Source organism: Mercenaria mercenaria, chromosome 3 (genome assembly GCF_021730395.1).
Source record: "Mercenaria mercenaria strain notata chromosome 3, MADL_Memer_1, whole genome shotgun sequence".
Classification (NCBI taxonomy): Eukaryota; Metazoa; Mollusca; class Bivalvia; order Venerida; family Veneridae; genus Mercenaria; species Mercenaria mercenaria.
This window is the reverse complement of record NC_069363.1, coordinates 81,754,947-81,769,087: the sequence shown is the minus strand read 5'-3', so window position 1 is coordinate 81,769,087 and position 14,141 is coordinate 81,754,947.

Below are 14,141 nucleotides of genomic sequence, written 5' to 3'. Positions count from 1 at the left end.
CCATTTGGCGTGGCTGGGAGGGATTCTGAAATTGTGACCGGGGCCTCCGTGGCCGAGTGGTTAAGGTCGCTGGCTTCAAATCACTTGCCCCTCATCGATGTGGGTTCGAGCCTCACTCGGGGCGTTGAATTCTTCATGTGAGGTTCTTCATGTGAGGAAGCCATCCAGCTGGCTTACGGAAGGTCGGTGGTTCTACCAGAGTGTCCGTTCGTGATGAAATAATGCACGGAGGGTATTTCAAACTTTTCTCTACAAGTTCTGTTTTGAAAGTGACGACAGAAAACATTAATTCTTGCATTGTCTTTTCGATATTCCGCCCGAGAAAACACATTTCATACATGTGAAAAACATTACTATTACGGCGATAATTGTTCAAAAGCATTTTACCGTGTTGCACAATTTTTGACTTACATTGTCTTTCCTTGATTGCGAAAAACATTCGGACGATAATTGTTGAATCAAGTGTCATTATATCTAATGACATGTATAATCTTAAAACTTGCGAAAACAGTCACTTTCATGTACACATCACAAGATACCGCCTGTCAAAGGATTTAAAGGCGGAGCTACGATGAAATTTACGTCACACGTTCCACATATAGGAAGCTGTCATTGGTTTATCGGTTATCTTAACTGGCATCGCTTTACCTAAACTATCGGGTAAGCACGTGGAAGCTTCGAATACACTATTCGGATTAATCGGGGTGTTTATTGGGATGATTTTATGACATGTCGCTTCGGCAATTAAGGGATGACGGGGGAAATAAGGGATGTCGAATATACAACTCAAAGTCTGAAGGCATGTCGCACGCGACAGGCGATAATAGCCTGGCGAGAACCCTGAATATACACTCTGCCTGTAATATGATCTTATGTTTTTGAAGCTGCACTGTTTAATTTTATAAATTTTATAACAGTCTTACACTTCACTTTAATAAAAGCATTGTCCGGTCATAATTTCAGTATCGATTGATTTAAAGATACTACCGATTTTAGAACAAAACTGTAAATTAAAAACCAGAGAAAAACAAACTTACACAAAGTATGTAATGCAAAAAGAAAAATGTTTGTTGCATTCAAGGTTCGAACCGTCAAAACTATCACTACAAAATGAATATAATGTATGTCAAACCACTCAATCTATACTGCGCCATCAAGCCAACTATTGATTTTACTTCGTAGATCTTTTATTTTAAACGAGATACTACTGACTGTTTAATTGCTAAAAGTGAAAACGCCATAATAATGCCCAATACCTATACCTACATGCGAGCTCTATTATTAGTGATGGAAGCAAAATATATGCATGCGCAGTTTTGGTTTGCTGCCCACGTGATGATAGTGTCTAAAAATACTGTCGTTTCTCTTTCTGTATTTATCAGTGTTTACAATAAAAAACCGTTGCAACGGTTTATAAAAGTGCATGAGAAAAACTGAAAACTCGAATGTTCACGTAATTTTGGAAACCAGAAACTGATCAGTCATTAGGTTTCATGTGAATGTATGAAACAGTGGCGACATTTTGCCTTTTGGTGAAAATTATTTCACAAATCACAATGTGTGGGTAAGTCAAAACTTTAACACCAGAATGTCCATTCTACCCTGGATTAACAGAGACATCAGTCAAATAAATAGATTGAAATACGATGGACAGGAGAGCAAACAAGTTCAACTCCTCTTCAGATCGGAAAACTGATATAGCCTCCATGTAAGCTGAGGACATTGACAATCGGAAAGTCTTCATGAAATAAATCAAATCTAGGACAACAAACAACTTTGGTGTGCCTTCTTTGAAGATAGATAATATCACATAAAGCATAACCAAGCCAAGAAGAAGAATTTATTTTATTAGGTTTAACGTCGCACGGACAAAATTACAGGTCATATTGCGACTTTCCGGCTTTATTTGTGCAGGAAGACCTAAGGTGCCCCTCCCATGCATTATTTCATCACGAGCGGGCACATTGGTAGAACCACCGACCTTCCGTAAGCCAGCTGGATGTTTTCCTCGCATAAAGAATTCAACGCCCCGAGTGAGGCTCAAACCCACATTGATGAGGGAAGCCAAGAAGAAGCCGACATACGGAACCAGCAATTTTCATCTGTATTCTGCCAGGAAGATGGTAAATATCCTCAGCGAGCACCTTCATCAACGCCACAGAAAATGAAGTATTTAAACACCTGCAGGAACTAAAACCGCATTAAGTTACTGAGTCAAACAAAATTTCCCTAAACTTCTGAAGTTTGCCAATTCCCGATGTTGGCGAGCGGAAATATCCTTGAATCGTCGAAAACTGAAGCGCTAAAGCTAAGATGGTTAATCTTCACTTGACATTAATGACGTGTTTTGGTGAACACTCCGGTAAATTTATGCTAGCTGATATTTTTGCGAATTTCTTGAATTTGCGAGATTCATGAAGATTCCCATGTCGCAATGTTTTCCTCTTTTACAGTACGCACTGATTTCCATCAAGGTGCTCTAAAAAACGAACTTAAACTCTCAATTAATATAGCTGTAGACCATAACAAAAGTTGGCAAATAGACGCTTTCATTCTTAATTTTAATAAGGCCGCCTCTCACGAAAGCTGGACCATTGGCAGCGTAAAATCTTGGATCGCCGATTTCATACAGCAAGTAGTCCTTGAAATTGGTTGTCAGTCTCATTGAGTGTCCAAGAGGACAGTGTTTTCGGCCTTCTATTCCTTACCATCATGACCGAGTCGAATTAACATTCCGGCCCGTCACATTTGACTGTCTGATTTACAGTCAGATCAGGAGCTTTGAAGATGCCAGGCAACTCGAAAATGATTGTTTGAAAGACTGGGAAGGTGACACTTAGCTCCGACAATTGTGAAGTTATCCAGGTAAACAACAAACAAAATCCACTTGACTCCACATATACACACGCCAGCTTAAATCGAAAGGTGACAAAATGATATCGGAGTTACTCTCTTTGAAACCCATTTAAGCAACTTTTCAAAAAACGCCAATTCCATCGTGGCATTAATCCGCAGGAATATTCGTTCAAGTTCAACCAGTGCCAAAGCAATAGCCTACAAGATATATGCACGGACTGAAGTGGAGAATGCGTTTATGATGATGATAGATTAGGTACTTTTCCAAGCATTATTTTAGGTATGGATGGGTAGAGAAAAAGACCTTCCGTAAGGCTTCCTCACATGAAATAGTTCTAAACGCTTGCAAGGTTTTGAACGGTCAGCGGTGCGGGGCAGGTGAGTCAAATCCAGGCGAACTTGCACAGTACGCATTTGTGGTTTCATGTGAGTAGTGCACGATTGAAATGGGCCAGTATTTCCCCTGTTGTGTTTTGCTATTGACCATTGAAGGCAGTGTCTAGTTGTGTTTAACGCCTAAGGGTTTTTATTATTGCATTCACTTCTGTTATTGTGTACATACCCAATTTTCAGTTGGAGTTTTGTATGGACGGCTGCATGTTTACAACATGTCTCAAATAACTAACTACCTTTATAATTTCTATTTAAGAAACCATCGAAACAAAGCTTTACACAGGTCACCATAGATTCAAAGTTGCAAAAACTCAAGTCGTCAATGGATTGCAATTTGGAAAAGTTGAGAGCAGATCTTGGTGATATCTTTGATAGAAACCTCATTGTGAAATTGAGAGATGGAGCATCAGCTTCTGCCAAGGAGGCCAACGAGATATCTAACAGATGGGGAGCTCAGGTACTTGTTTGCTTTCTGTTGTTTTCTGTGTTACTATATAATCAGTGTTAAAGGTTTTAACTGATTTTAAAATTTTACTTGTTTTGTTTTTGGCATTTTCAGGTTGTATTATGCACCTTTGTATCTGTTATTTTATCATCAGTTGTAAGCCTATCAAAGAAGTTAAAATGAGAATTTATAACTTGATTTCAACAATGAGGTCTGACCATGGTCCTTCCAATCGAGGTTATTTTATTTTCATGTATTCAAGAAACGACACTATTGTCACATTGCAAATGAAATAATTCAGGCCTCCTAGTGAAACCTTTAAAACCTTTAAAAACCTTTAATTTCAGAGCAAACCTTTAAAACCTTTAAATCTTTTGAAAAAACCTTTAAAATGGCCAAATAGCCTGTAATTTTCACTCAGAACCTATATTTTTGTTCAGACTGCTTGCCGTGCCAGTTTAAAGCAAGTAATGGTTATACTACTGTATTTCTTCCCCCCTTTTAAGTGTTGTTATTAGGATACTGCTTGTGTATCTTTCATCTTGAGTTTTTCAGAATGCTGTTGTGTTCACCAGACCACATACATGTAGTAAATACCTATATATATTATGTGTTTTCAACGAGAATTCCGACAAAAATAGCCTTTATTTACTCTTTATTTTTTAATATCTTACACTAAAAGGCCTTTATTTCCATAGATTGGAGCCTTTATAAAAACCTTTATTTTTGTTCAGGCCTGCTAGGAGGCCTGAATAATTTCTTAATGACCCATAAATATATACAATCTGTTTATGGTCAGCTGCATACTGGGTCAATGTATAAGAACGTCTTGAATACGTCTATCTATTTACACCAGTTTAAAGACTCATCAGCATGTATATTTGGCACAATAAATTAAGTAAAGCACAAAATCGGGCATGAAATTTAACTTAGCATTTACCTTTTTATTACAACTGGGAAAAGCGTAGAGAAGGCGGCCTACACCATAGGACATACCAGGCAGCAGTAAAGAGACAAGGCGTTTACTCAGACGTTGACTTCAACGAAGATCTAGCGCAACCCATCTTAACTAAAATTGCATTTACATGGGGCAATACATTCATGTAAGTACATTTTAGTTATTCAGTCACACAAAGTTCATCTATATATAACTTTTGTATGTAATAAACAGTATTTCTTGACATAAAGAGTATGAAGGTACATCACGTAGTCAGATAAACTAAAATCCTAATTATCCCCCGGCGAAGTCGGAGGGATATAGTTTTGGCGTTGTCTGTCTTTCTGTTCGTCCATCTGTCCCTCCGGAGCCATATCTAGGAAGTGGTTGGGAATATTTAAATAAAACTTCATGTACATGTTCACCACTATGAAATTATGCGAACTCTCGAGTTTCAGTCAGATTGCCCAAGTAGCACTAGAGTTATGGCCCTTAGAAGTTTCTAGTGTTAACTATATACTATAAATATGGCAATTTCTGCTTCATAACTTGTGATATATTTGACCTAGAACTATGAAACTTGAATTCAAGTTAGATCACCATAATGTTGTTCTGCACACACAATTTCGTCCGGATTTCTTTAGTAACTTCAGAGTTATTGCCCTTTAATTGTTTACTAATCCACATATTTGTACATAACAAACTTACCATTTGGTAGAATTTCATGAAACTTCTTTCTTTTTTTCCATGAACATTTATTATAAAAATTACTTAGAGGCTAAAGGTCACATACAATAATGACTTTGTCCTGAAAGGGTGAAGTTTATGTCTGGTCCATAACTTTGACATGCATAGTCCGATTTCAAAATAATTTGACACAAATAATAAGCATGGACAGACAATGTGTCTTGCGCAGTAACCAGGTCCCTAGGTCTAAGGTCAAGGTCGCACTTAAAGGTAAAGGTCACATACATGAATGACTTTGTCCTGAGCATTTCTTCTTCATGCATGGAGGGATTTTGATGTAAGTTGCCTCAATTGTACACCATCATGTAGTACAACATGCATGTTACATCCAATTTGAGAAGTATTTTGACCTATCTCTACCTGGTAAGGATTTTTGTGTGGACTTAGAATTTTTTTTTTAAAGATTGACTTCCCTTAGTTGTTACTATAGATAACTTATGCCTATGACCCTTCTCATGCTGCAGGGGCATCCGTGTCTGTGACGTGTTTCTAGTTCTAAAAGCTAAGCTTATTTCAGTAAACATTTTCCATTCAAAATCAGTTCTTTAGTCAGGGTCAGTGTAACATACATTTATTAAGTACACTTTAAGCATTTGTTTTCTGTTAAATTGATTTTGACTAATGAAATTATTTGCTTCTTAGTAACTTCCATAACTTTTTGCTGGATATATTTTTAGCTCAACAGAGTGCAAAGTGCTCAAGGTGAGCTATTGTGACCCGGCATTGTCCGGCGTCCTTTGGCGTCCTTGGTCTATCAACATTTGCCTTGTGAACACTCTAAAGGCTACATTTGTGATTCAATCTTTATGAAACTTGGTTAGAATGTTAGTCTTGATGATCTGTAGATCAAATTCGAAACTGGGTCAGGTGGGGTCAAAAACTAGGTCAGTAGGCCAGATCAAATGAAAAGCTTGTCAACACTCTGGCAGTTGTGACCCAATATTTATGAAACTTGGTCGGAATGATTGTGTTGATGACTTCTAGGTCAGGTTCGAATTAGGTCAAAAACTAGGTCTCCTGGTCAAATCAAAGGAAAAACTTGTGAACACTTTAGAGGCCACAATTTTGACTCAATCTTTATGAAACTTAGTCATAATGTTTGGCTTGATGATCCCTAGGTCAAGTTCGAAACAGGGTTATGTTGGGTCAAAAACTAGGTCAGTAGGCCAGATCAAAGGAAAAGCTTGTGAACAGTCAAAAAGCCACAGTTGTGACCCAATATTTATGAAACTTAGTCAGAATTATTGTTTTGATGATTTTAGGTCAGGAAAAAATCTGGGTCATGTGGGGTCAAAAACTAGGTCACCCGGTCAAATCAAAGGAAAAGCTTGTGAACATTCTAGAGGCCACAATTTTGACTCAATCTTTATGATACTTGGTCAGAATGTTTGTCTTGATGATCTCTAGGTTAATTTCGAAACTGGGTCATCTGGGATCAAAAACTAGGTCAGTAGGCCAGATCAAAGGAAAAGCTTGTGAACACTCTAGAAGCCACAGATGTGACCCAATATTTATGAAACCTGGTCAGAATGATTGTCTTGAAGATTTCTAGGTCAGGTTCGAATCTGGGTCATGTTGGGTCAAAAACTAGGTCACCCGGTCAAATCAAAGGAAAAGCTTGTGAACACTAGAGGCCACAATTTTGACTCAAACTTTATGATACTTAGAGTGTTTGTTTTGGTGATCTCTAGGTCAGGTTCGAGACTGGGTCATGTGGGGTCAAAAGCTAGGTCAGTTGGCCAGATCAAAGGAAAAGCTTGTGAACAATCTAGAGGCCACAGTTGTGACCCAATATTTACGAAACCTGGTCAGAATGATTGTCTTGATGATTTCTAGGTTAAGATCGAATCTTGGTCATGTGGGGTCAAAAACTAGGTCACCCAGTCAAATCAAAGGAAAAACTTGTGAACACTAGAGGCCACAATTTTTACTCAACCTTAATGAAACTTAGTCAGAATGTTTGTCTTGATAATCTCTAGGTCAAGTTCGAAACTGGGTCATGTGGGGTCAAAAACTAGGTCACTAGGCCAGATCAATTAAAAAGATTGTGAACACTCTAGAGGCCACAGTTGTGACCCAATATGTATGAAATTTGGTCAGAATGATTGCCTTGTTATACGCACAAAGGGACGTATTATGTTACGGTCCCGGTGTCCGTCTGTCCGTCCGTTAGCAGTTTTGTGTCCGCTCTGTAACTCTTGAACCCCTTGAAGGATTTCAAAGAAACATGGCACAAATGTTCACCACACTGAGACGACGTGCAGAGCGCTTGTTTCGGATGACTAGCTGCAAGGTCAAGGTCAAACTCAGGAGTGAAAGGTCATATGAGTGTGTTTCATGTCCGCTCTGTAACTCTTGAACTGCTTGAATGATTTCAAAGAAACTTGGCACAAATGTTCAACATACTGAGGCGACGTGCAGAGCGCATGTTTTGGATGATTCGCTTCAAGGTCAAGGTCACACTTCGGGGTCAAAGGTCATATATGACTTTGCTTTGTGTATATTGCTCTGCATTGCAGTGGTCTTGTTTTTATTTTGCAGATCCTTTTTTAGCTTACCTGAGCAATGCTCAGGTGAGTTTTTCTGATCACTCGATGTCCGGCGTCTGTCTGTCGTCTGTCCGTCAACATTTAGCTTGTGTATGCGATAGAGGCTGTATTTTTCAATTAATCTTCATGAATGTTGGTCAGAATGATAACCTTGATAAAATCTAGGCCGAGTTTGAAAATGGGTCATCTCGGGTCAAAAACTAGGTCACTAGGTCAAATCAAAGAAAAACATTGTGTATGCGATAGAGGCTGTATTTTTCAATTGACCTTTATGAATATTGGTCAGAATGATTGCCTTGATTAAATCTAGGCCGAGTTCGAAAATGGGTCATCTCGGGTCAAAAACTAGGTCACTAGGTCGAATCAAAGAAAAACCTTGTGTATGCGATAGAGGCAGTATTTTTCAATTAATCTTCATGAATATTGGTCAGAATGATAATCTTGATGAAGTCTAAGCCGAGTTCGAAAATGGGTCATCTCGGGTCAAAAACTAGGTCACTAGGTCAAATCAAAGAAAAACCTTGTGTATGCGATAGAGGCTGTATTTTTCAATTCTTCTTCATGAATATTAGTCAGAATGATAACCTTGATGAAATCAAGGCCGAGTTTGAAAATGGGTCATCTCGGGTCAAAAACTAGGTCACTAGGTCAAATCAAAGAAAAACCTTGTGTATGCAGTAGAGGCTGTATTTTTCAACTGATCTTCATGAAATTTGGTTAGAGTGATTGCCTTGATGAAATCTAGGTCAATTTTGAATATGGATTATCTGAGGTCAAAAACTAGGTCACTAGGTCAAATTAAAGAAAAAATCTTGTGTTTGCGATAGAGACTGTTTTTTCAATAGATTTTTATGAAATTTGGTCAGGATGATTGCCTTAATTAAATCTAGGTCGAATTTGAATATGGGTCATCTAGGGTCAAAAACTAGGTCATATCTAAAAAAATGCTTGTTTTATCGCAAGAGACCAATTTTTTGGTCCAATCTTAATGAAAATTGGTCAGAATATTTGTTTCCATGAAATCACTAGGTCAAACATGTTTTACACTGTTATGGAGTGCTTCTTAGGTGAGCGACATAGAGCCATCTTGGCCCTCTTGTTTTGTTCTCTTACAATAATTTTTGTTTTTGAATTACTTCCCTTTTTTATACGCCCGTTTGAAAAACGGGACGTATTATGGGAACGCCCCTGGCGGGCGGGCGGGCGTGCGGCGTCCACAGACCTTGTCCGGAGCATATCTTCTACATGCATGAAGGGATTTTGATGAAACTTGGCACAGTTGTTCACCATCATGAGACGGAGTGTCATGCGCAAGAACCAGGTCCCTAGGTCTAAGGTCAAGGTCGCACTTAGAGGTCAAAGGTCAAATTCAAGAATGACTTTGTCCGGAGCATATCTTCTTCATGCATAGAGGGATTTTGATGAAAGTTGGCACAATTGTTCATCATCATGAGAAGGAGTGTCATGCGCAAGAACCAGGTCCCTAGGTCTAAGGTCAAAGTCACACTTAGAGGTCAAAGGATACAAGAATGAAAACTTTGTCCGGAGCATTTCTTCTTCATGCATAGAGGGATTTTGATATAACTTGGCACAAATGTTCACCACCATGAGGCGGAGTGTCATGCGCAAGAACCAGGTCCCTAGGTCTAAGGTCAAGGTCACACTTAGAGGTCAAAGGATACAAGAATGAAAACCTTGTCCGGAGCATGTCTTCTTCATGCATAGAGGGATTTTGATATAACTTGGCACAAATGTTCACCACCACGAGACGTAGTGTCATGCGCAAGAACCAGGTCCCTAGGTCTAAGGTCAAGGTCACACTTAGAGGCCAAAGGTCAGATACAAGAATGACTTTGTCCGAAGCATTTCTTCTTCATGCATGGAGGGATTTTGATGTAACTTGACACAATAATACACCATCATGAGACGTAGTGTCATGCGCAGTTCCCTTCTTTCGAATTACTTCCCTTTGTTGTTACTATAAATAGCTTATATTGTAACTTTTTCATTACTAGTCATAGGGAAAAATCGAGACCACTTTTCTGTAGTACAATATGCATGCTACATCCAATTTTGAGGTGTCTTTTGACCAGTCTCTACCTGGTAAAGATTTTTGTGAGGACTTACAATTTTTTTTATTTTTTTTTTTTTTTTTTTTTTTTTTTAAGATTAACTTCCCTTAGTTGTTACTATAAATAACTTATATTGTAACTTTTTTATAAGTGACCGTAGGGAAAAACCAAGACCACTTTTCTGTGGTACAACATAGATGTTACTTTCCAATTTTAGGTGTATTTTAAGGTATCTCTACCTGGTAAGGAGTTTTTTTGTGGACTTAGAAAAACAAAACAGTTAGTTATTACTAAACAACCACAAAGTTAAAATTCCATTTGCAAATACAGGTGCTAGAGTAAAGAAATTTGCTGTGACGGGCGTATATTGTGACATTCTTGCACTCTTGTTGTTACTATAAATAGATGATTTTGAAACTTTTTTATTATTGGCCGTAGGGAAAACCCGATACCACTTTTCTGTGGTACAACATGGATGGTACATCCAATTTTTAGATGTATTTTGACATAACTTTACCTGGCAAGAATTTTTTTGTGGACTTAGAATTTTTTGTTTGGAATTTCTTCTTTTTTGTTGTTCCTGTCCTTTGGGCTTTCAACAGTCAGGTTCTTTAAATTTTGCTCCCATCCTCTGATGTAACCCTTCGGGCGTATATTGCCCCGCTTGGCAGCGCTCTTGTTGATTTCTAGGGCAAGTTCGAATCTGGGACATTTAGGTTCAAAAACTAGGTCACCCGCTCAAATCACAGGAAAAGCTTGTGAACACTTTATAAGCCACAATTTTGACTCAGTCTTTATGAAACTTGGTCAGAATGTCTGGCTTGATGATTTCTAGGTCAAGTTTGAAACTGGGTCATGTGGGGTCATAAACTAGGTCACTAGGCCAGATCAAAGGAAAATCTGGTCAACACTCTAGAGACCACAATTTAAGTTTGAAACTCATGAGAATTAATCAGAATGTTTGTCTTGATAATCTATAGGTCACGTTCGAATCTGGGTCATGTGGGGTCAAAAAGGAAAAGCTTGTGAACACTCTAGAAGCCACACTTATGGCCCAATCTTTATGAATCTTAGCCAGAATGTTTATCTTGATGATTTATGGATCAGATTCGAAACTGGGTCATATTGGGTCAAAAACTAGGTCAGTAGGCCAGATCAAAGGAGAAGCTTGTGAACACTCAAGAGGCCACAGTTGTCACTCAATCTTTATGAAATTTACTTACAATGTTTGTCTTGATGATCTCTAGGTCAGATTTGAATCTGGTTCATGTGGGATGAAAAACTAGGTCAGTAGGCCAGATCAAAGGAAAAGCTTGTGAACACTCTAGACGCCACATTTATGACTCAATCTTTATGAAACTTGGTCAGAATGTTTGCCTTGATGATCTCTAGGTCCAGTTTTAATCTGTGTCATTTGCGGTCAAAAACTAGGTCACATGGTCAAATCAAAGGAAAAGTATGTGAACACTCTAAAGGCAACAGTTGTGACTCAGTCTATATGAAACTTGGTCAGAATGTTTGTCTTGATGATCTTTAGGTTAAACTGAAACTGGATCATTTGGCGTCAAAAACTAGGTCAGTAGGCCAGATCAACTCTGGTGAGCGATATAGGGCCATCATGGCCCTCTTTTTTTGCTATTCTTCACCACAAACCCTTTCGGCGGGGGATACCAATTCATAGAATTTGCTTGTTATTTCTTTGATTTGATGAAGTGGCCAAAAATGAGTAAACATTAAATAATGAATTTTGCATTGCATTCCTTCCGAAAAAATTATTAACTTGTTCGCTCATGTCCTTACGTAGTATCTAAATTTAGTATTTTAAGCTAAACAAAAAATAATGCAATTTTGTTTTCAGCTAGAAGGAACGTAGTGACTTTGTAGAATTTAACGGATTGCTTACTATTTTAAGATTATTTTACACTTATACCACATATGTAGTTTAATATTCACTTTCTTGTGATGTTTCTGTCTGTAACTGATGTCTTTCGTTTTATAAATTGGTAAGTTTTACATTTTAGGGCTGTCAATGGGTCAGTATGGAAAGCACTGGATGAATTCAAGTTCGTTGTTTTACAAGAGAGAAAAAAGTTTTTGGACGGGCTTTTACTCGATTTCGGTATACCAGAGGATGCTTCCAAAAGCTTCAGAGAAGCGCAGGATTTCATTGCCTCCATTAAGGTAGAACTTATTCTAAAGTTAAGAGTTCTTGGCGATTTCTTACAGGTTTGATATTTGCTTTGAAGGAGTATGCATATTTATTTTGCTTGACCTTTTTGTCTGCCCGTTCGCCTGTCCATCTCTCACATGTTTCTGTTCTGGATACCCCTCCCACAATCGAGATGTCCTGCTGGCCGAATGTATCTAAATATGAGTTTCATCCAATCTGATAAAAATTTGAAGGAATCATCCACGTTCTGGTTTCCCCGTACAGTAAAGAGACATCTGCCTATGAACGGCTGTCTTGGTCAGGAGGCCTTATTATTTTCAATTAAGCGTGAATAATCTAGAACATTCAACCAGTTAGTAAAAGGATTTGTGGAATGAAGTCTGGTTTGCTGGCAGAATTATAAAGGGAGTTCAGTCTTTGATGACTGAGGTTCTAAGTGTACACTTCATATAATACAGTTTCTTCTTTTTCGCAGAATAGAAATTTACAATCTGACTAAAGTACAATTAACGCTATGCACATTGGATCTGAAAACGTGCAATTGAGAGCCTCGTTCTGACGACCCTTCCGCTAGCCAATCAGAGCCTTACTTACAGCTTTCTGTATGTGAAGGTAGAAGTTTAAAACATCTATATTTAGCCTGGGTTTTTCACGTTATTATGACGGCCACGTCATGACTGTGGCGTCGTGTTTTGAGAGGTATATTATATGTCACGGTGCGGACTTGGTCACGTAAGGGGAGAATGTGTCAGGCACCCAGTTAGCTCAGTCGGTAGAGCACTCGGTCGCGCCCCGGACTAAATGCACATTTTTCTCACCCTGTGACATTCTACACTATTTTTATGATTCAGTCAAATGCTTGTTGAAACGAGTTGTCTGATTGGTTCAAATAAAAATAGATTTGCGAAAATAAAAATAGCAATATCGGAAATCCAAAATACACAGAAGACAAATGTGAATGGGTCATTCTCAGATCTTGGTTTAGAAGATCAAGTACTTTAGTCAGATTGAAAAATTTGCAGCTTGGTAAAATATTTGAAGTAATTCAGTGCCCTAATTTATGAAGAAAATGTTTCTTTGAAGGATAGTTTATAAAATTTTATCAAAGTTTTATATAAATTAATCAATTCTTGAATGATATCACTTTTAATTTGGTGGGGAAGGAAGTGATATCCAAAACTATTTGATATGTGTATAATGCTTCCCCCCCCCCCCCCCCCCCCCCACCACCACCACCCCACATGAGTAGTGGGGGCATATAGATTTGGTCTTGTCCGTCCGACGTTCACGACGCGCCTAGCTCAAAAAGTATTTGATATAAATTGATGAAACCTTGCATGAGTCTTTATCATGATATGAACTTGCGCACCTCCTATTTTTCGTCTGGCTCCGCCCCCTATTCCTAGAATTATGGCCCCTGAAATAGTCAAAATGCACATTTTCACCTTGTGTCACGCCTAGCTAAAAAGTATTTGATATAGATTCATGAAACCTTGTATGAGTCTTAATCATGATATTAACTTGCGCACCTCTTATTTTTCATTTGGGTCTGCCCCCTATTTCCAGAGTTATGGCCCCTGAAATAGTCAAAAATGCATATTTTCACCTTGTGACGCGCCTAGCTCAAGAAGTATTAAAATAATTTATTAAATCTTGCATGAATCTTTATGATCATATGAACTTGCGCACCTCCTATTTTTCATCTGGGTCCGCCCCCTACTTCTAGAGTTATGGCCCCTGAAATAGTCGAAAATGCAAATGTTCATCTTGTGATGTGCCTATCTCGAGTATTATGTGATATAAATGGATGAAAACTTGCATGAGTTTTTATCATGTTATAAACTTGCACACCTCTTATTTTTTTGGCTTGCTGCACCCCCTATTTTTAAAGTTATTGCCCCTGAAATAGTCAAAAAATGCACATTTTTACCTAATTATGTGCCTAGCTCAAAGTGTATTTGATGTAAATTCA